The following is a 22,900-nucleotide window of genomic DNA, read 5'->3' as shown; positions in this document are numbered from 1 at the left end:
CAAGGTCTCACCCCATAGGTTGGGAAGTGAAAGCAGGGACTCATATAACAATCAAGTATGTATGTCCCTACTATGTATTGAGGAACTGAGAAATGACCAGTGTGAGTTCCTAAACCCATTTGTCCCTCTGTGAGATGGACTAAAGAAAAATCTACATTATCCACGTTGATGGTACTCTTCTGGGTGAACCACAGTGGAGGTTTAATTCCTAAGGGATTAAAAGAGTCTCAAAGCCAATATGACATCATTCCTCAAATCTGTGTTTCCCTTTCCCTTGGAAATAGCTATAGGTTCCTTTGATAAATAATGGGTGAAATATTTGGGATGCTGAGTCTTGGACTCCCTTTCATTCAAGGGATTCTGAATTTGTGAAATGGCTTATGTCTGAGAATTAGGTGAGGAAGCAGGTGGTAAATTTTATTATTTTCAAAACCCTGCTTCCACAAGGGGAATAGAACGCTTGAGTTAGTTTAAACAGCGCAATTTTTCTTCTACAGACAAGTTACATGGGAAACCAAATGATCAAAAGACTGGTTGGAGAGGATGGAGTCAGAATTGCCTCATGTTTATAGCTTCTTGTAGTTATAGCATCTAATGGTCCCCTCATTGAATATAATTACTTCAAGGACAACCTTCACAGAAAAGCCAGACGTAGGTGTGAACGGCATGGATCCACTTATACATGGATTGTTTTCAATAAATACACTGGAAAAGTTTTTGGAGATTTAGGACAACTTGACAAAAGTCACAGACAAACTGCTAGCATAGAAATCTTTTTAAAATTAAGAAAAAGTTAGGTATGTCATGAATGAGTAAAATACACGTAGATACCAATTCTTTTTATCATTTACTCTCCTAAAATATGCACAAATCTGGTATAAAAAACTGAAATTTATCAAAACTTACACATTTCAGCACAGACTGTAACTATATGGTACCAAAGTCAAGAAAAGGTAAAGAAATGCAGAGATATGGCATTAAATCACAAATGTAGAAAACTGACTAACCGACTGTAGTACTACTGGAATAACACTTTTGTGCTGTGCAGGCACCCCCGTCGCTCCTGTGGTAGGCTCAACCGTTGTCTTCGCTTCAGGTGCTGTGTGACTCCAGTCATCTCTGCTAGAGAAGTGCGTCTCTCCAGTAAATGGCACATATCACCGGAAAAAGTGATGTCTTGTGCTTTTTGTGTGTTTTTCATCGTGTTTAATGCAATAACACTACAGACTGTAAATGACACTGTGGGACCTATAGGAGGTGCTGGACCTATATAGTGATGCTGCAGGTGCTCCCGAGAATCAGAGAAAAGTTCTGACATTACAAGAACAAGTTGCATTATTTGCTATGTACTGTACGCTGAGGTCTGCAGTTGTCCTTGTCCACTTTTCAAGGTAAATGAATCAAGCCTAAGAACCGTCGTAAAAAAAAGAAAAGGGAATTTGGGAAGGTGTCACTGCAGCTAGTTGAGCAAGTGCGAAATCCTTGCACTTTTTGCAAAATACCTTTTTATCTCACATTGAAAATGTAGCTTTTATGTGGGTGCAGGATTGCTACAAGACAGGAGTACCTGTAGAGTCTAATACAATTAGAGAAAAAGCCAAATCCTTATACGACAACTTAAATCAAAAATAAAGTGCAGGATCTGAAGCTGGAGAATTTAATGCCAGCAAAGGATAGTTTGATAATTTTAGGAAAAGGTTTGGCTTTAAAAAAATGTCAAGATAGCAGGAGAAGCAGCTTCTGCCGACAAAGAGGCAGTAGACAAGTTCCCAGATGCCATAAAGAAAATCATTGATAAAGGATATCTGCCTGCAACAGGTTTTTAAAGCTGATGAAAGTGCCCTAGTTGGGGGAAAAAAATTCCACAGAGGACATTTATTAGGAAGAGAAGAAAGCTCAGGATTTTAAGGCAGGAAAGGATAGGCAGGCTAACTCCACCGTTTTGTGCAAATGCAGTTGGGTTTATGATCAGAGCTGCCCTTATCTACAAAGCTGCTAAGCGACCAGCCTTGATGGGAAAAGATAGACACCAGCTGCCCGTCTTTTGGTTGTACAACGGGAAGGCACAGACGACAAGAAACCTTTCTCTGCGCTGCTTCCATTGATGCTTTGAGCCTGAAGTCAGGAAGTACCTTGCCAGTAAGGAACGGCCTTTTATAGTTCTTTTTATATAGGATGATGCCCCTGACCAATCAGAACCCCATTAATTCAACACCAAAGGTGTTGGTCTATTTGTCCCCAAAATAGTAACTCTAATTTAGCATCTAGATCAGCATATCACAAGAACCTTTAAGGCTTATTACAGAAGGTATTCTGTAGAAAGGACTGTCAACATTATGGGAGAGAACACTGATAGTGAGAATATCATGAATGTCTGGGAGGATGACAGCAATGAAAATGCCATCACTGTGACAGAAAAGCCATGAAAGCCATCAAGCACAAAACAATCAATTCCTGCTGGAGAAAACTGTGTCTAGATGTTGTGCGTGACTTTACAGGATTTTTGACAGACACAATCAAGGAGATTATGAAAGAGATTGGGGATATGGGGCGGGGTGGGGATGAAGGGTTTCAGGGTATGGACCCTGTAGAAGCTCGAGAGCTAACAGACACCGCAGCAGAGTAACTAATGATGACCTGCTGGAGATGAGAGCTTGTGAACCAGAATGTGAGGAAGACGACACAGAAGAAGCAGGGCCAGAAAACAAACGGACGGGAGACAATCTGGAAGAGGCCTTCTGATTATTCGGGACTGCTTTTGACCTCTTTTATGACACAGACGTTTCGCTGATATAAGCACGGAAACTAAAGCAGATGGTGGAAGATGGATTGGTGTTACAAAGGGTCCCTTTTGGAGAAAGGAAAAAGCAAAAAGGTCGGGCAGACATTACGAGGTATTTCCATCAAGTTACACTGCGTGCGCCCGCCTCTCCTGTGTCCTCTCCTCCATCCTCCACCTCTGCCGCCCGAGACGGCAAGGCCCACCCGTCGTCTTTCTCCTCCTCCTCGGCCTCCTGAATGTCACAGCAACAGGGACGAAGACCTTTATGATGATCCACAACCACTTTACGATTAGTGAGTAATCATCATGCTGCACGGTTAATCAGCTTACCCGCTCTGTGTGTGTGTGTGTGTGTGTGTGTGTGTGTGTGTGGAAATCTACTGGCTGTCCTGCAAGAGCCCTAGGACATGCTTCTGTGTCCTCGTCATCCCCACCTAAGTATTCAGTGAGTAGAACATCAGTGCAGGGCTTGGATGGCAGTGCAGAGCCTGTCCTCACACAGGCATAAGGGGAGCGACGTTCAGTATAAAATTCATCACGTGTTAGTTTTGTTACTGTTTTAGAACTTTGCTTTCAAAGAACATTACCATACAATATGTCTCTCTCTGTCCTAATTGGAGAAACTGGGTAACACCCTATCATCGCAAATGATTTTTTAAAATGTAACAATGTTTCCAATACTGTATTATAAATATGACTACAATATGCCATAAAATTTTCATAATGATGCATTCGTTAGTGGATAGGCTAGACTACCATGAAACAAATGTACTGGTTACATTAAGCTACCATAAAGTAATCGTACTGATGCTTCTTTGCTACCAATACATGGATCATTATATAAATAAAGTAAATAAATATGAATTTCTTTTTCATATTATCTTTTCATTTTTGGTGTGTAGTGTTATGAATATGTGTAATCTACAGTGTTTTGTATCATATAAGACAATATTGATGTAGGTACTGACAATTTATTTTGTAAACAGTTGACGTAAACTTACCGTATCAACAAATGCCGAGCAGTATTGTAAAGGTATTTCTCTCCCTTACGATTTTATTAATATTTTCTCCTCTAGCTTACTTTACCATAGGAATACAGTATATAATACAAACACAAAACATGTGTTAGTCAACTCTTTATGTTATCAGTAGGAGTTCCAGTCTACAATTGCCATGAGCAGTTAAATTTGGGGAGTGAAATGTTGCATGTGGATTTTCAACTGTGCAGATGTCGGTGTTACTAACCCCTGCATTGCTCAAGGGTCAACTGTAAATATAAAGGATCCGCCCTAGACTAATATTTTTGCAGACAGGGCTTATGTGGGTATTGGTGAAAGACTTCTTTATATTCCCTTATGTCTGGCTAATCTTCTTTTTGATCTCATTTATTTTTTTCAAACAAGGTATACATGCATATGATGATGATGATTATTACTATTAATTTGCTTTTACCTAACATTTTCTAGCTCTGAATTAGAAATATTCAGAAAACTTTTATTCAAACTATTAGAAACGGTTATGCTAATTTGCTCCCACAAACATTATCACAGAACTAATATGGTAATTTTATGACTTTAAAGAAAGCCACTTTATTTCTAATTTAGGGGGGAGTGTGGAGTACAGACACCTCGCTATAGCTTTCATTACCACCAACAGTCATCATTAGCTTAATCTAAACAAATAGGTATCTAATACTGTCTGAACACAGTATTTGTGAGAGTTATGGAGCAAAAATTTTCCTCTCATAGCATAGGCGAAGCCAATCTCAGGGCATCATAGTCTCAGGATAATTTTTTCTCTTTCTGCAAGTTTACAGAACAAAGTTTGTCAGACTTAAAAATGGAGGAGGGTGGATTGAAATCCGCATCTTCACAGTTGATCTATAATAATGGTGATATGCACTTTGTGCAAACCTATTAAAATGAATAATGGTGCCCTGATACACCATTCAAGTCATTTTGCTATGGGAAATCATTCATCAAAAATGCATATAAATCTGGAATTCAATTAATCATCTCATACAATGGGTTAGTCTCTTGCAATTTTTATTCTAATACCTTTTTTCTTTGAATAAAATGTAGTTGTCACTGGAAAATATCAAACCAGCAATTCTTAACAAATACATATGGATTTGTAATTAAACCCAATAAAATCTACAATGAAATATAGAAAGTAAAGAGCTAAAATCCAATTAAAGTTATTATAAGAAACAATAATAGGTTACTTTTGGACAGAGCACAACACATTTTGGTTTTTAACAAAATGCATTATTAGGGGCTTTAATGATGAAATGTAACATGAGATCTAATGGTGCATTCAGTGAATAGCTGATGGCAAGAAACGTGTAGGAGCTATTAAAAAATTCCAATCGTGATCTAATACACTTTATTAAAATAGTCAGACATGCTACATGTTGACTTTAAAATATCTTTTAAGTCAAAAAAAGGAGAGTGTGGCTGGAAAAATTAAGTGTATATTGATGCTGGGGCTGTATAGCTGAACAAGTAGAAGTCAACAGAATTTCACGGTTTTAAATATATATATATATGTAAATGATCAAATGTTGCTGCCAAGAAAATAAGTGATCCAAAATATTACTTAGTTTGGGAAATCTGACAGTGACTGCTTTTTTTTCCCATTCTTTTTCATTTGATACAACCCTGATGCCATCTGAACTCATTGAACTATGCAATTAACTTATAAAGAAATGATACATTGATGTCAAGTACCATTTACAGGAAATTCTGATGATACTACTAACTGCTTCAATCTTCCTCTTGATTTCCCTAGAATACACCTGATACAAATTTCATACAATCAAAATGCGATATATAGGTCCATCATCTCCTAATGCTATCCTTGCAATGATATACTCTCTTTGATGTATTTGTGCACATAATTAGTATTTATCCCATATAAATGGGATATAGGAAGAATTATGGTATACAAGTTTTTGTATTACCAACAGGATTTTTCATAGAACTAGAACAATCCTAAAATTTGCATGGAACCACCAAAGACCCAAAAACCAAAGCAATTTTGAGAAAAAAGAACAAAGCTAGAGATCTAATAATCCCAGATTTCAAGATATACTTTATTTTCCATGCCATAAAGCAATAATAATCAAAACAGTATGGTACTAGCACAAAAAGACACAAAAATCAATGGAACAAAATACAGAGCCCAGAAATCAACTCAGGCTCATATGGTCAACTGATTTATGGCAAAGGAGGCAAGAACACAGAGTGGGGAAAGACAAGTCTCTTCAATAAATGGTACCAAAAAACCTGGGCAGCTACAGAAACTGGACCACTTTCTTATACCATACTTAAAAATAAACTCAAAATGGATCAATGATCTGAATGTAAGACATGAAACCATAAAACTCCTAGAAAAAAATATAAGCCAGAAATCTCTCTGACATCACCCTTAGCAATACTTGGCGAGCTATGTCACCTCAGGCTAATGAAACACAGGCTAAACTATGGGAGCTACACCACAATAAAAAGCTTTAGCACTGTGAAAAGAACCATCAACAAAATAAAAAGGCAGCCTTCTCATAGAAGATACTTCTAAATGATACAACTGGTAAGTAGTTAAAATCCAAAACATATTTAAAAAAATTATACAACTCAACACACACACAAAAAAATTCAGTTAAAAAATCAGCAAAGCACCTGAACAGGTATTTCTCCAAATAAGACTCATGATGGTTGACAGGCACTTGAAAAGATGCTCAACATCATTAATCACTAGCAAAATGCAAATCAAAACCACCATGGTATCATCTTACACCAGTCAGAACAGCTAGTATCAAAAAGACAAAAAATAATAAGTGTTGGTAAGGATGTGGAGAAAAGGGAACACGTGTGTACTTCTGGTGGGAATGTAAATTGGTGCAGCTACCATGGAAAACAGTATGGAGTTTCTTCAAAGAATTAAAAATAGAAATATCATACAATCCAGTAATTCCACTACTGGATATTTGCCCAAGAAAATGAAAACACTAATTTGAAAAGATAAATGCACCTCTATGTTTATTGCAGCATTATTTACAATAGCTGAGACACAGAAGCAACCCACGTGTCCGACGACTGATGAACGGATAAAGAAGATGTGGTATACATATACAATGGAATATTACTCAGCCATAGAAAAGAATGGGATCTTGCCATTTGTGACAACGTGGATGGACCTAGAGGGTATTATTCTAAGTTAAATAAGACAGACAGACAAAGACAAATACCATATGATTTCACTTATATATTAAGTCTAAAAAACAAAACAAAAAAGAGCAGAAAGAGATCCATGATTACAAAGAACTCATGGTGGTAAGAAAAATGGTAAAGGGGAAGAGGAGGTACTGGCTTCCAGGTATGGAAGGAATAACTTACAGGGATGAAAGATACAGGGAAGGGAATATAGTCGATGACACCATAATAATTTTGTATGGTGACAGAAGGTAGCTACGACTGTGATGAGCATCACATAGACAACAGCTGAATCGCACTATGCTATTCACCTGAAACGACTGTAACATGTGTGCCAACTGTATTTCAATAGAAAAAGAAGAGAAAGAAAGTTAGTATTTTAAATGGCATGTAATTAATCCAGTTTTGTGTCCTGCTCCAGAAAAATATACTCTGATGCAAGAGGTTGTTTGAAATAACTCGTCCAATGAACTAGGGGGAAAGATGTATTTAAAATGGACTCAGTATGAAGCAGGTAAGATCCCAAATAGGAATTAATTTATCCGTATCCACTTTCTGTCCTCGTCCACAATTTTCTGAAGCACCTATTATATGAGAAAAACTAAAGTATATTGTATTAGTTCCCTACCGTGACTATAATAAATTATCACAAATTTAGTGGGGTAAAAAGACAGAAATTTATTATCTTATAAATTCCAGAGGTCAGAAGTCCTAAAATCAAGTTGTCAGTAGGGCTTTGTTATAAACAGAGGCCCCTATGGAAGAATCTATTACCCTGCCCATCTCAGCTTCAAGAGGCTGCCTGTACTGCTTGGCTCTTGTGCCCTCCCTCCATCTTCAAACCTTGCAGTCTTGCATCTCGCAATCACTCTCTTTCTCCCAGTCACTGTCTTTTTCTGTCTCTGTCTCTCTGTCTCTCTCTTCTGTTTCCACCGCCATAACTCCATCTCTGATTCTCCTGTCATCATGTATCCTTCTTTGACTTGGCCCATTTGCTTCTCTCTTACAAATCCTCTTGGGCCCACACAAATAATCCAGGATCATCTCCCCCCACGAAGACCATGAATTTAATTATATCTGCAAAGTCTCTTTTGCTATGGAAGGTTACATTGTCACAGGTCTGGGGATTAGGATATGGACATTTTGGGGGTAAAATGCATTATTCGACCTACCAAACAAATTCGAGATACCAATTTGTTTTTGTTTTCATTTTCTGTTTACTTGGAAAAACTGCTCAAATATTTATTCATTCTTTTTTTTTTTTTTTTTTTGTACTTTCTGGGCAAGAATGATACTACATTGCAACGGTGGTCCATTAATGAAAATTATATCGGCACTTATATGCGCTAAGCACTGAGGAAAGAATTGGAGTCACTGATGAATATGGAAGACAGATCCATGCTATCAAAGAGTTTACAGTGTATTCAGTACAAAAGCCAAGGAAAGAGAACATTGTGCTATAGTTTACTAAGTAGTTTGGGATCGAGGATAGATGCCTAACCATAGACTTAAGAAACCAGGGAAACCTGCATGGAAGAGGTGCCACCAAGGTTGAACCTTGAAAGATAAGCAGAGAAAAAGGATTATGGGGAGCATTCAAGGCAGAGAGAACAGCATGTACAGAGGCATAAACGTAAGACAGAGCAGAGTGCATCCGAAGATGCAAAGGTGCTTCTAGAATGTAGCTAGTAAGGAAAGAAGTGAGAAGAGAGGCGAATATAGAGTTGTTAAGGTCCAGCCATTAAGAAATTTAGGTGAAGCACTGTGCAATCAGATTTTTATTTTATGAAAACTATTCGGGTTACAACACAGAAAATTTACTATAGAAATTAAACAAGATTTGAGACAGAAAGCAAGTCCAAAAGACTTTTAACTTGAGTCACTTACTCCCGGTAGATGTCTAGAAATTATTTTTTAGATTCTCTCTCCAGTTCTATGGTGAATCACCTTCCCGTTCAACATTTAGGTGACTTACTTTCTATGAAGTGCCAACCTCTTTCCTGCTTCAGGGCCCTGATGCAAGTTCTGCTCTCTGCCTGGAATACTTTCCTCCCTCTCTTAACTTGGGAAACTGCTGATCCTTATGATTTACTCTTGGAAGTCATTCTTTCAAATACCTCTGCCTGGAACTCCCAAACACATCAGGGCTTCTGCTATCTACTCTCATCTTGTCTGACACCTTTTTTGGTGATATTTATTATACATGCGATTGATTTTTATTATCTTCCAGCCTGATACATCGTAAATCTCATGCGGGCAGGATGACCGAAGAGATGGCTATTTCCCCAAGGCCTTGCATTCCACATGCATTCAACAAGTGTTTGTTGAGTGAATGAATCAAAGAAAGAATGTAAAAATACAATGAATTAAATGGAATGATTTGGACCACAGACTAGCACTTCTTCAGTTAAAATTACAGAGGTGAAAATTCATAGTACAGTAACAGTTGGCTTCTGTTCACTAAAATTATTACAGCTCCAATAATTAAAAAATGTTTATGAAAGTACATTGTGCAAACATAAAATGTACATATCATAAATGTGTCCCCTGATGAACTGTCCTAAGTTGAGCAGATTCCTCTAACTAGCATCCAGATAAAAGTAAAAATATTGTCAGTCTTCCAGAAGCATCCTTCCTATTCCCATTAGTTACTACCCTATGCCCGCAAGAGCAACCACTATTCTGACTTCTAACAATATATCTTAGCTTTGTCTGTTATTTCTTGCTTTCTTTTTTCCTATACAAGGAATTATTCTGTCTACATTTTCAGTATGTCTGGCTTTTTTTTCTCACCGTCATTATTTTAATATTTAACAATGTAACTATAGTCTACCTTTTTAAAAACATTTGCTGAGACATAATTCACCCACTACATAATTCACTGATATAAAGAATATAATTCAATGATTATCTTTAGAGCATATGTGTCCTTTCAAGAAGAAACCTTATACCTATTAGCAATCGCTTCCCATTCCCCCCCCCACACACACACATATCCTACCCCTACACCTGTGGAAAAGTTAATATACTTTTTGTTTCTAGAGACAGATATAGACCCAGTACGCATATTCCATACAAATGGAATCATTGGTGACTGGTTACTTTAGCGCTCCTTTTTGGTGCTACATTCCCTACTGTATGGGAATTGCACACTCTACCACTTCATCATTTCATGAACACTTGGGTGTTCCCACCTTTTTGGCTCGTACCAATAATGCTACTGTGAACAATCTCACACAAGATTATGTGTGGATGTATGTTTTCAGTCTTCTTGGATTTTTACTCTAGTAAGTAACTAGAGAGAGAATTGCTGTGTCATATGGTAACTTTATGTTTAATCTTTTGAGGGACTGCCAGCATTTCTACCAAGTGATTCTAGCATTTTTATTACCACCAGCAAAGTGGGAGAGTTCTGACTTTTCTTCATCTTTGCCAGCAATGATTCAGGGTTTTTTTTGTTTTTTGTTTTTGTTTTTTATTATAGTCATCCTAGTGGGTGTAAAGCAGAATCTCATTGTAATTTTGATCTGCGTTTCTTTAATGACTAAAAACGTTGAACATGTCTTAAGGGGCTTATTGGCTACTTGTGTTTTCTTTCTTTTTTTTTTTTTTTTTTTTTTAAGAAATGCTTGCTAAATACATTGCCTGCATTTGAATTGGAACTTTTTTTTCTTTTTTGGTCTTTTTTAGTGTGTTGTAAGAGGATAATGAAATGAGATATATCATTAACAAATATTTTCTCCCATCCCGAGGGGTGTCTTTTCACATTCTTTATAGTATCCATGCTTTGACTCTTTTCCTCGTTTTCTTTTAGTCTGAGTGCCTAGGGTTTACCCCTGGGTCAATTTAAGCCACTTGCTGGTCAGATCAGTCACGCTCCCTTAAGCAGTTAGACTTTCACCCTTTGCCGCTTGAGGCCCCTGTGACCCAGAGGCAGTTTCCACAGTTCAGGAAGTGTGCGTTGTTTTGCTCCACGTTCAGCCAGGGGTTAGTGGTTTGAAGGTTTCCCCTCTGATCTTTCTTGAGAGGGTACAGCCTTGGACATGGACACAGTCTTCCAGAATCACAGGGATTAGGGTGATTTTGTTTTTAAGCCTGGATTTCTAGAAGTTGCCACTGGGTTAGTGTAGCTTAGAGTTCAGGCAGTGTTTGGTCAGAGGTTTAAGCCCAACCTGACAGTAAGACTTCTATTCTGTTTCGATGAGTCTCCAGGCAGCTTTCAAATGTGGCCCCATCCCGATCTTAATGCTCCTGTCTGCATGCAGCCTCCTGCCTTCCAGGACATCCTCCCTGACCCCTAAAGTTGGCTGTGATCCATGGGGGCTTTTCTCAGCTTTATCTTTCCCTGGTTCTCTCTGTTACACTTCTGAATGTCCTCCTGTTTTTGCTTGTATCATGAAGCCAACATCCTCCTCTTACTTACTTTCTGCCAAAGTTATATGGTTTTTTTGACAACACATTTATTCATAGAGTTCTCAACATTTCATTGCAAGTGAAGTCAGTCCCCCCAAGTAGAACTGAGGAGCCCTTCCTCCTTAGGGTCTGACTTTTTCCCTGGGCAGAAATCTGTACACATGACTAGAGCTGGAGGCAGCGACTTGCTTTCTTGGAATGACCCTGTACTCTACATGTGAACACTGTAGGTGATGGCAGCCCCCAGGCTTCTCACCTTCTACCTCCCATCATGGAACATTGACCTGTAAGCAAGTTGGGGCAGGACAATCAGGGCCCCATTATTCTTGACTTGCTGGGCTGAGTAGAGCTTATGTCCTATAATGAGAGTTGGGTTGGTAAGTAGACCCCATCACTCTGCCAATGCTTGCCTGTAATGGAGCTTCTGCAGCAGAGCTCTGGATGGGGACCAGGAAGGCTGGGAGGAAGCTCCCTTCCTCTAGCTCCTCTAGGCTCTACCTGCAGGAAATAGAACACCTGGGGTAGATTCCTCAATACTAGCTGGGGGGCAGGCAGTGTAAAGAAAAGACTTAAATGCCATAGGCCCTGATTGTCTTGAGATTTAGTAGATTTTCATGAATGGAGTTTGTTTTTCCATTTACTGTGTGCCCTTAGGATATTTCCCCTAGACTTTAAGTGATTGCTTGTTTTTAAAATGTTGCACTAATTAAATTGTTGTTTAAGGGTCCATCCACCTCCTTATTTCACTCTTTTGGAACTCCCCGCACTCCCCCCCACCCCTGCCCTCCATAGTTAGCTGATACTCATTGTTATTTGCTAAATGCTACATAACAACTTGTTGTTCCACTGGATATATGTACCAAAATTTATCTACTCATGTTGATAGACATTTAGGTAACTTCCAGTTTGTGGTGTTGTCAACTGTACCGCTATTAGAGTGTATTCACGTCTTTTGCTGAAAATTCATGTCTTTAACATTTCTGTTAGATACACACAGAGGTGTGGAACTGCCTGTGGAACTGCTGGTCGTGTTATGTGTATGTTTAGCATTAGTGTATAATAGCTCAATGGTTTCCTAAAGCTGTTGTACCAATTTACACTCCCACCAAAAGTTTATGAAAACTCTGGATGTTCCGTATCTTCACTGATAGTTGGTGTTTTTTGTCTGTTTCATTCGTCATTCTTGTGTGCAGGCAAGTACTGCACTGTGTCTCTCATTTACATTTCTCCGATGACTAACAAAAGTTGACCACGTTTTCGCTTTCACATTTTTATTGACTACTAGGATTTTTCTCTTTGTGAATTATGAACTGTATATGTTTGAGGTTTTTTGCCCATTTTTTCTATTGGATTGTCTGTCTTATTAATTGATTAGTATAAACTCTCCATATTCTAAATGTGTTATTATTTTTTTAAGTTAATAAGATAAAATATATAAATAATGAGTCTGATATAGTTTGAGATGCCATTAAGAAAATTTTAAAACTAAGAGGTCATCTTAAAAAATTAATAAATAAAGTTTAAAAATGAAGGAGGCAATTTAGAAGTAGAAAAATATTGTGAAGTTACAGTGGTTATGGTCACTCAGGGTATGGATATTACTAAAATTGGATGTATCTCTACTCTAAAAATTCTTTAACAATAAGCACTAATTTTCAGTGAGTTCTAAGCACTATGGTAAGTGTTTTCTATCCATCATATTTAATTCTTCCAATCCTGCAGGGAAGATGATATTAAGTTCTAAGGGAGAAAATGGAGGCAAATTTGCCCAAGGTCATACACTGGGACTAAGAACTGTTGACTCCATAAGCTGGGTGATTAATACAATACTACAGAAAAAGATCAGCCAGTCTTTTAAATACACAGAACCACTGATGAACAAAAGAGCTTTAAGAGATAGAACAGAGGTCCTAAAAAAAAAATGTTAAATACAATTAGTGTTATTTATCCTGAAGAAGAAAAGTTTTGTCTAAATTATTGCTTTTAAGTACAAAAGCATCTTTTAGGGAAGCAAAATCCTTGGAAACTATAAGATATAGAAATGGATGCATATTGAAGCATGGAAGATTTTACTTATTAACAGTAACTTCCCTGGTATGGTTGACAGCAATTCAAAAATTATTGAGCGTGGCATTCAAAACTGAATCCCATTACCTGAATGCTCAATATTCCTTTCAGCCTCCTGTAAAAGCCAGCAAACATCTGGGTCCCAAATGCAACCCCATGTTTGACTTTTTGTATACAGAGTGTGTTAGTGAGTAAGGGACAGGTGGGGCTAGGTAGGGAGAGATAGTAGGGGGCTAAGTGATCAGGCTCACAGAAATCCCAGAAATGCAGAGGTGTAAAGAAACCAGAGATGAGGGAACAAATCAGACCACCCAGCCCTAGGTGTGGTCGGGGTGGGGTGGGGTGAGTAACTCCACACACCAAAGAATAACCAAAGAATAACCAAGAATAACCAAACCAGAAGTAAGCCAATCAAGATGTGATCATCAGTCCTTACTCAAACCAAGACATCACAAGAACATTAAGGGCACAAGCTCCCTGGTCAGCCCTAAATAAAAGACCATCAGTGGAGTCCCACATTGGCAGCCCTTTCAGGAGCCTTCTTACTCCTCATAGCCTTTTTTTGTATCCTTGCTTACTAAAACTCTATTGCTTTACACCCTCCCCTTTGTCTACGAGATTCATTCTTCGACTCTGTGAGACAAGAACCTAGCTCTCCCGTTTCATTATCTTGCCTTCTTCATTTAATGTCTTACTTCATCTATAAAATCTTATTTACGTACCACCTACTCTGTGACGCTCTCCCTGGTTCTCTGCCTGTGTCCAGGACAAAGTCTCACATATCTTTAAATGAGCTTTAACTGAAGCACAGATCATGTGTTATCATAACTGAAGTATTTATATATGTAATCTGACCCACAGGGTTGAGAGCTTTGACAGGGGGAAGAGGGGTCTTTTCATCATTATCTATAGCTGGCCTGTAGTAAATACTTCATATTATTAAATAAAAGAGCCGTAAACATACAAAAACTGGGGTATGCCAGAAGACAAAGCACGCTAGCACTGTGATATATGGAAGCTGACACTTGGTCTCAGTGCCAAGGGACAAGAAAGGTGGAGGACTGTGGAAAACAGAGAAAGCCCACATGGGCTAAAGTGGATCCTGCTCATGAGTTCTCATCAACTGTTGGTAAGCCAGAAAGCAGACCCTACGATGCCAAAACCTCTAATTTACTCAAGAGAAGCAGAGATCCAAAACCATTTATTCATCCGTCCATACATGTGTCTGACACCACCTGATGTTTACATCCTAATTCATTTTTTAAAAATCACTTTGCAAGCCAGAAAACAACAAAAATACATCTGTAGGTCAAATCTGGCTAGTAGGTCTTTGATTTGTAATTGCTGGCACAGAGGCGTTATTTCTGAACACCTCGTTACAACAGATTCTGCTATCCTTGTTTGCCAGGAACCTAGGGAAACATGTGAAAGACCTTTAATAAAACCAAGGCAACTAGAGCCTGGAATGGCCTGGAGAGGGCTAGTTGTCAATCTGTCTTGGATAAATTGGTCATTGACATTAAGTGTCTCAGGAGACGTGATCTTCTTGTAGGACCCATGCCCCTCTGGGGTCTGACAATCTGTGAGATTAGTCATTAAGGAAAAGCATTCAAGGAGTTACAGTGCGGGTCTACATTTGCGTTTTCTGTTCTGTAAAGCCTATGAGATTCTGCCAGGGCCTTATGTAAGCACCGTGTGTGTGTGTGTGTGTGTGTGTGTGTGTGTGTGTGTGTGTGTGTAGGAAATGACCTGGAGGCACCCAAGGGCTGACGCAACTCGGATGGTGAACTGGCTTACTCAGTGCATAGTAGCTGCTTTCTGCAACCTCACAAAAATCAGAAATAACAAAACAAAAAACAAACAAAAAACAAAAAAAAACCAGTAACAGTGACAACCCAATGTCACCCTTGTGAACTTCTCTCACGAATCCTGATCAGTAGCTTAATTCAACTAAGTTTTCAGGGACTAAAGCAAAGAGTTTCAACTTCTGCCTAAATAGGTTTAATCAGACAAAAATAAAAGGTCGTGGGACACCTGGGTGGCTCAGTCATTAAGCATCTGCCTTCGGCTCAGGTCATGATCCCAGGGTCCTGGGATCGAGTCCCGCATCGAGCTCCCTGTTCAGTGGGGAGCCTGCTTCTCCCTCTCTCAATCCCCCTGCTTGTGTTCCCTCTCTCGCTGGCTGGCTCTCTCTGCTAAATAAATAAATAAAATCTTTTTTTTTATAAAATAATAAATAAATAAAAATGAAATAAAAGATCAACTCTTATCAGGATTAAACCTGTAACTCTTGCTGTCACAGACCCATTCATTAATCAGCCTCGTAGAATTTTTTGTGAAAATTAAAGGGGATACGATAAAGGAAGTACTTCACACAGCATCCTGGAACACAGTAGTGGCCTAACAACTCTTACTAATTATTTCACTTTTGTTATTAATCACGCCAGCCAGACATAAAACGTACAAATGTTTGAAAGATAAATGGTTACTATCTGTTTAAGGATGACTGTAGGAAGTTTCTTATACCGAAGTCGACAGAATGCTGTTACAGGACGGCGAATTAGAGGCCATCAGCATGGGGTCCCAGGAAGAACGGGCTCATCTGGAGGCAATCTCACTCCCACCTGAACTCTCCCAGCACTTTGCTCCAATCCTCTGATGACCCAGGGCGTGCTCCTCCCATCACGCCAGGGAAGAGGGGATTTACTCAAGTGCTAGCAGAGAATGGGAGTCTATGTCACCAGTTCACATTAGAGCTCAAGCTGGAAATTTCTGGTACTAGGTCCAGATGAACGCTTGTTACTTTACAGGACTACAGAATTCTTAATAAAATATGAATTAATGTTGTAAAAATGAATCCTGTATTTTTGAGTGGGGAATAATACAATTACATTAAGTTATAATTTTCAGAGTTAGATTGTGAAATGTGAATATTTAATTGTAATTTGTGAAACTCTATTTTGGGATTGCTTCAAATTTTTTTTTTTTTAACATACGAGTTTACTTAAATAAATGGGGTGACCTGCGCTCTCTTCACCTGGGAGGTAGTCTGTGGTCCAACAGCCCTTCTCAAATAGGAGACTGGTCAGGGGACCTGGGTGGTGCAGTCGGTTAAGCGTCTGACTCTTGGTTTCAGCTCAGGTCATGATCTCAGGGTCTTGCGATGAAGCCTGGCATCAGGCTTCGCACTCAGAGCGGAGTCTGCTTGACATTCTCTCTCCCTCCAACTCCATCCCTCCCCCTGCTCATACTTGCTCTCTCTCTCTTTCAAATAAGTAAGTTAATCTTTAAAAAAAAAATACAATAAAATAGGAGCTTTGTCAGGACAGTAATCTCCTTGAGGTGTCAGATGTCCCTTCCTGGGATAGGGACCCTTTGCTTCACTCTTGTGCTTTTCGTACAGTCATTTCTCCGTAAAGATTCTAACAACACATAATATAACTTCATGGAAGGTTGCTGAACAGCTACGTGGGTTAGTTACGCTGCCTTACTTTACGATGATGCTGGCAGAGGCAATTTCTTTCTTGCAATTTCGGTGATGTTGCTGATACACAATTGATGTTAGTGGTAGACTCTATGCAATCATTTGGAAAAAATGAAGCCATTTCAGTAAAATGAAAAGTGTTCTGATACTCTTATGCAGCATGACTGGTATATAAAACATTGTGAGATGTTATGCTCTACTTCTCTCTTCTCGTACACACATGTGCCACATATCCACACATCTTTATATAAATGGGTGACAAACTCTTATGGAAAGGATGAATCAGCAGGAAGAAAAATGCCTTTACTCTTGCCTGGGAAGTGCAGTGGGTGCTGGACTGGGAGGAGGATGCCTAATTACAATTTGAGATAAGCAATAAGCAGTTGTCTTAGTGTAAGTGTACGGCACATATTTAGTAAAATATATCCCATATAATGCTAATCTGGCAACTCTCACTTGGAGGTAAAGAAAGAACACAACCACAATACTTGAAAGAGCCATGCGCGGGGTGGGGGAGAGAACGCCCATGGAAGTGAGCGCATGCTGTGACCGACACAGCGGATGTTCAGTGAATGCCAGCTGCTAACGTCGCCCAAACTAGGACGGGTAAATGGGAACTCCTCCTTTCCGATCCTCTAGGAGGATAACAGAAGCTTAGGAAGTCCCAAAACAAAGAACTCGGGTATATTTCAAATATTTAGATTTAACAAATTAACACCTTCAACGTCATTAAGACCCTGAGGTGATATATTATTTGTAATTACAGGATTTTTTCCCCAATGTTAACGTACAAAGTTCTAGACGTTGAGTGGTCCAGTGGATGGTTCTAAGTTTAAAACTTGCTGACAACTTCCCCCTTCAACACTGTTAGTTTATTATTTGGGCTATTAAATCCACCTGGCCCTTGTGGAGTACAGGGCCTGCGTCAGTGCTGGGCTCTGTCTCCTCCTGACAAGTGAAAAAATGGAGGTCTAGCCCAGGCTCAGAAAGCCAGACATGACGGAACAAGCTCTAGAACATGGGAGCAGGGCCTGCTTCCTGGGCTGAGATGTCACACAGGGCCCATGTTCAGACACGTCCTGCTCTTGGCGTTTAACGCTTTTCAGTTGCTGTCTTCAAATTCTTAATATAATGTGGTTTTTGAATTTGTGTTTTGTAAGTTAGGTGGGACAACAGACCATATATGTAGTACTCACATACACATAATACACAAAGTATAACCACATACGCAACAATTCCATAAATCACCAAATACCTAGTCCACTCTAAAATCCCCAAAATATGTGCTCAAAGATGCCTGTTTTTTAGCAGTTGGTTTGCTCTATTCAGCCTCTAAGCAACTTCCATCGGTTGCATTTCATTATTACGTCTTGGAAGTCTTTTTCCTTTTACAATACAGACCTCTCCCTTTTCTAACACTATTAATTTACTGGAGAAGCTGCTTCTTTTGTCCTGTCGTATGTTTCACATTCTGGAAGGAGCCTGGGTTATTGACCATTGTGGTACCTGTCCACCACGGCGAGCTTAAGCCTACCTAAAGAGGTCAAAAACGTGAAAAAGGAAAATCCTGTATTTCTTATCATTATCTATCGATGATTCACAAATCTTATTTCCAGCTCAGACCTGCCCACTGAACTTCAGACCCCTTTATCTAACTGCTTACTTGAAATTTTCACTTTCTTTACATGTCCGGAACAGAGTCCGATTTTTCACCTTCTTCCCAAAAGCACATTTGCAAAATTCCATATCCATTCATTAAATAGTCTCATCTTTCCAGTCTTTCAGACCAAATAGTTGATGTCATCCTTGCCTCCTCTTCCACCCAAACCTACGCATCTTCCTACAACAAAACCTGCTTATTGTACCTTCAGATATATACAGCACTGACCACTTCATACCACCCCCCCCCAACAGTCTGATTCAAGGCACCATCATCTCTCTCCTGGACCGGTCACAACCAGTCTCTTCACTTCTGCCCTTTCCTTGGGCATCTATTCTCAACAAAACTGTCAGAATAATCTTGTTAAAATATAAACCTAGGGACACTGGGGTGGCACAGTTGGTTAAGCACCTGACTCCTGATTTCAGCTCAGGTCTTGACCTTGGGGTCGTGAGTTCAAGCCCCATGTTGGGCTCCATGCTGGGTGTGGAGCCTCCTTAAAAATATAAAAAAATAATTTAAAAAGCATATATGTAAACCTCATCAGGTCACTGCTCCACTCACCAGCTTTGTTGGCTTCTCACCTCATTCAGCATAAAAGCCAGCGTTCTTACCATGAAGTACCTAGAGCTACAAGCTTCACATTTTCCAGCCTCCCGTTAACTTTCTGACTTTATCTCACATTCTATCGCCTCTTCTCTATTTTTGTCTTGTCGACTCTGCTTTTCCTGCTGTTGCGCCACCATCCCACACGTGCTCACGTGGGAACTTGCTATTCCCTCTGCCTTGAATGCTATCTCCTAACCCGTTTTATTGATAATCCTCATTAAAATATCAACTCCCTCAATATTTCATATTTTCCTTTGCTGATTTTTCTCTTTAGCATTATCAGTTTGTAACCGTTCTAGTCTCAATATTTATGTTGCCTCATAATTAATATGTTCAAACCTAATGCCCAATGTGATGGTGTTAGTAGGTGGGGCTTTGAGGAGGCACTGAGGTCAAGAGGGTGGAGCCCTTGTGAATGGGATTAGAGTCCTCATAAAATAGATCCCACAGAGCTCCCTCACCCCTTTAGCCGCAAGAGGACATAGTAAGAAGACATCCACCTATGAACCAGGTGCAGACTCTCACCAGAAAATGAATCTACCAGTGCTTTGATTCTGGACTCCCTCTCCTCCAGAACTATGAGAAATGCAATTCTATTGTTTATGAGCCATCTAGTTTGTGGTATTCTGTGACAGCAACCCAAATACACTAAGACAATGACTTCTCTTATTTGTTGTCTCTTCTACTAGAAGGAAAGCAACCCGAGGGCACGATTTATTATTATTTTTTTATGTACTACTATATTCTCAAAAGCTAGGAACAGAGCTATGCACTAAGAACCACTCCAGGACTCAATATGAACTCGCTGAGTAAACGTGGTATAATTATCATCTTCCTCCTCCTCCTCCTCATATTCATTTTATTCTACGCATGTGAGAACTTTTCTTTAATTTGCAGCTATGTGGTGCCTCCTTATTTATCTATCTGCTTCTCTTTCCTCTTTAGATGTTATCCTTTTCAGAAACAGGTTGACCACAATCCTGAAGACCTTCTGTGTCCACAGTTTTTTCTACCTCGGTGGTCATTGGTATGATATCAGTAGCTCTAATTAGCTCACTAGAAAATTTCTTCTTTAGTGCGCAGGACTGCTTCTGTTTCTGGTCCTCCAGGCACAGAGACACCAAGAAGACAAAGTTAATTAGGCACTTCGGAGTCTAGACAATTGCATGACAAAATCAAGCCGGAGGATTTCCATTTTACCCTGAAGGTTGGTAGAGTTCGTGACTGTGAGAAGTGCTTCCAAGATGCCGTGGTAGAAAACGCTGCTAATCAAGCTATCATTGAAAGTCAGTTCAGCCCTGAAATGGATGGTCTGCCTGTCTGCCTAGAGTAAAGGCCGCTGGCTTTCTGTTGATGATTTGCAATGTTCCTGATAGAGGATCAGCTCCCCCTTCACCCCAAGGTTTTCTTCTGCAGCCTGCTAGGCTGTCAACTTGGCAAGGGATCTAATGAGAATAATGTAAGTTAGAAGGTGTGATGTACAACAGTGGTTCTCAACTGGGGCCGATTCAGTCTGGAAAAGTAAATAAACAACGTCTGTGGACATTGTTGGTTGTCAGAGGTGGGGACATGCTACTGATATCTAGCGCATAGTGACCAGGGTTACTGCCAAACATTCTACAATGCACAGGATAAACCCCAACAACAAAAAAGTTATCTGGTCCAAAATGTCAATAGTGGTTTGGTAGAGAAACACTGTTATTGAAGACTCATACCTTGAGTATACAAGTCGTAATCCTATCACTTAAATTATAAGCAGCATATAAGAAAAACAGTCACCTCTGTCTTCACTTGGATTCAGGGATCACACACTTTCCTGCTTATTCTTTTATCTCTTTCAGCAAACTTTCTGAGTCTCCTTGGCCATTTGTCCTTATCTCCCAGATCTTTAAAGTTGTCATGACTCAGGGGTCAATCTTGAATCTTTTTGTTCTACATACGTCTTAGGCAATCTAGTCTTAGGGCTTAAAACAACAATGACATGTTATTGACTCCCAAGTTTACACTATTTCAGACTGAGAACTCTAGACTAGCATAACCAACTGCCACTTGACTTCTCTATTATGTGCTTATTAGATATTTCAAGCCCAGTACATCTAAAATGATATTTCCAGAGGAGAGGCCCAAGATGGGGGTGCAAAAAAGACCCAAACTCACCTCCTCCTGTGGACATACAAAATTCACACCTGCGTCTGCACGGCAAAGGAGAGAGGAGGTAGATAGAGAATGGCAGGAGAGATGGAGACACAGTAATGATGGAAACCCCACTCCAGTGTTACAAACTGTAGTTCGGAGGGATATCACTGAGGGCCCCAGACGGATTTGGCCAACCCGGGGCAGAACTAAAAATGAAAAACCAAACCAAACTAAAAGACCCACTGGTTTAATGGGCAATAAGAGAAGAACAAAGATGGATGTATAACAATTCTAGATTTTAAGCTATACTAAAAAACTATAGTCATCTAAACAGTACGGTACCAGCACAAACAAAGGTACATAGATCAAAAGAACAGAATTGAGAGCCCAGAAATAAACCCATGCTTGATTATTCACCAGGCAATGAATCAACCAGTGCTTTGATTTTGGACTCCCTCTCCTCCAGAACTATGAGAAATACAATTCTATTGTTTATGAGCCATCTAGTTTGTGGTATTCTGTGACAGCAACCCAAATACACTAAGACAATGACTTATCTTATTTGTTGTCTCTTCTACTAGAAGGAAAACAACCTGAGGATGGGATTTATTTTTCTATTTTATGTACTCTATATTCTCAAGAGCTAGGAACAGAGCTATGCAATAAGAACCACTCCAGGAGGTACTCAATATTAACTCGCTGAGTAAATGTGGTATAATTATCATCCCCTCTTGATTATATAAGTAATCTATGACAACAGAGGTAGGAGTATACAATGGGGAGAGAACAGTCATTTTAATAAATAGTTCTGGGAAAACTGGACAGCTACATGCAAAAGGGTACAAGTGGACCACTTGTTTATATCATATACAAAAATAAACTCAAAATGGATTAAAGACCTAAATTTGAGACCTGAAATCATAAAATTCCTAAAGGAAAATGCAGACAGTACTCTACTGGTTATTGCCCTCAGCACATACTTATGGATATGTCTCTCCAGGAAAGGTAAACAAAAGCAAAAATAAACAACTGGGAGTACATCAAACTAAAAAGCGTTTGCAGAACAAAGGAAACCATAAACAAAATGGAAAGGCAACCTATTGAATATGAGAAGGTAGTTACAAATGATATAAGTGGTTAATATCCGAAACAGATAAAGAACTCACAAAATGCCACAAAATCCCCAAATAATCCAACTAAAAATGAGCAGAGGGCCTGGATAGACATTTTTCCAAAGAAGACACACTATGGCCAAGAGACACATGAAAAGATGTTCAACATCACTAATCATCAGGAAATGTAAATCAAAACTATAATGAGATGTCACCTCACACCAGCCATAATGGCTACTATCAAAAATATAGACATAACAAATGTTGGCGAGGAAGTGAAGAAAAGGGAGCCCTCCTGTACTATTGGTGGGAATGTAAATTGGTGCAGCCGCTACAGAAAACAGTACAGACGTTCCTCAAAAAAATTAAAGATAAAAGTACCATAAAATACCACCATGGGTATTTACTTGGGGAAAATGAAAAGTC

At 39.3% G+C, this 22,900-nt stretch overlaps 1 pseudogene; it reads left to right on the top strand.

Moving 5' to 3' along the window:
• LOC113254906 (nicotinamide phosphoribosyltransferase-like) overlaps positions 1 to 22,900 on the top strand; it is a 63,794-nt pseudogene that overhangs the window by 211 nt on the left and 40,683 nt on the right.

The sequence above is a fragment of the Ursus arctos genome, unplaced genomic scaffold, assembly GCF_023065955.2.
Source record: "Ursus arctos isolate Adak ecotype North America unplaced genomic scaffold, UrsArc2.0 scaffold_5, whole genome shotgun sequence".
Classification (NCBI taxonomy): domain Eukaryota; kingdom Metazoa; phylum Chordata; class Mammalia; order Carnivora; family Ursidae; genus Ursus; species Ursus arctos.
The sequence above is the reverse complement of the archived record's forward strand: the minus strand, read 5'-3'. Positions and strand labels throughout refer to the sequence as shown.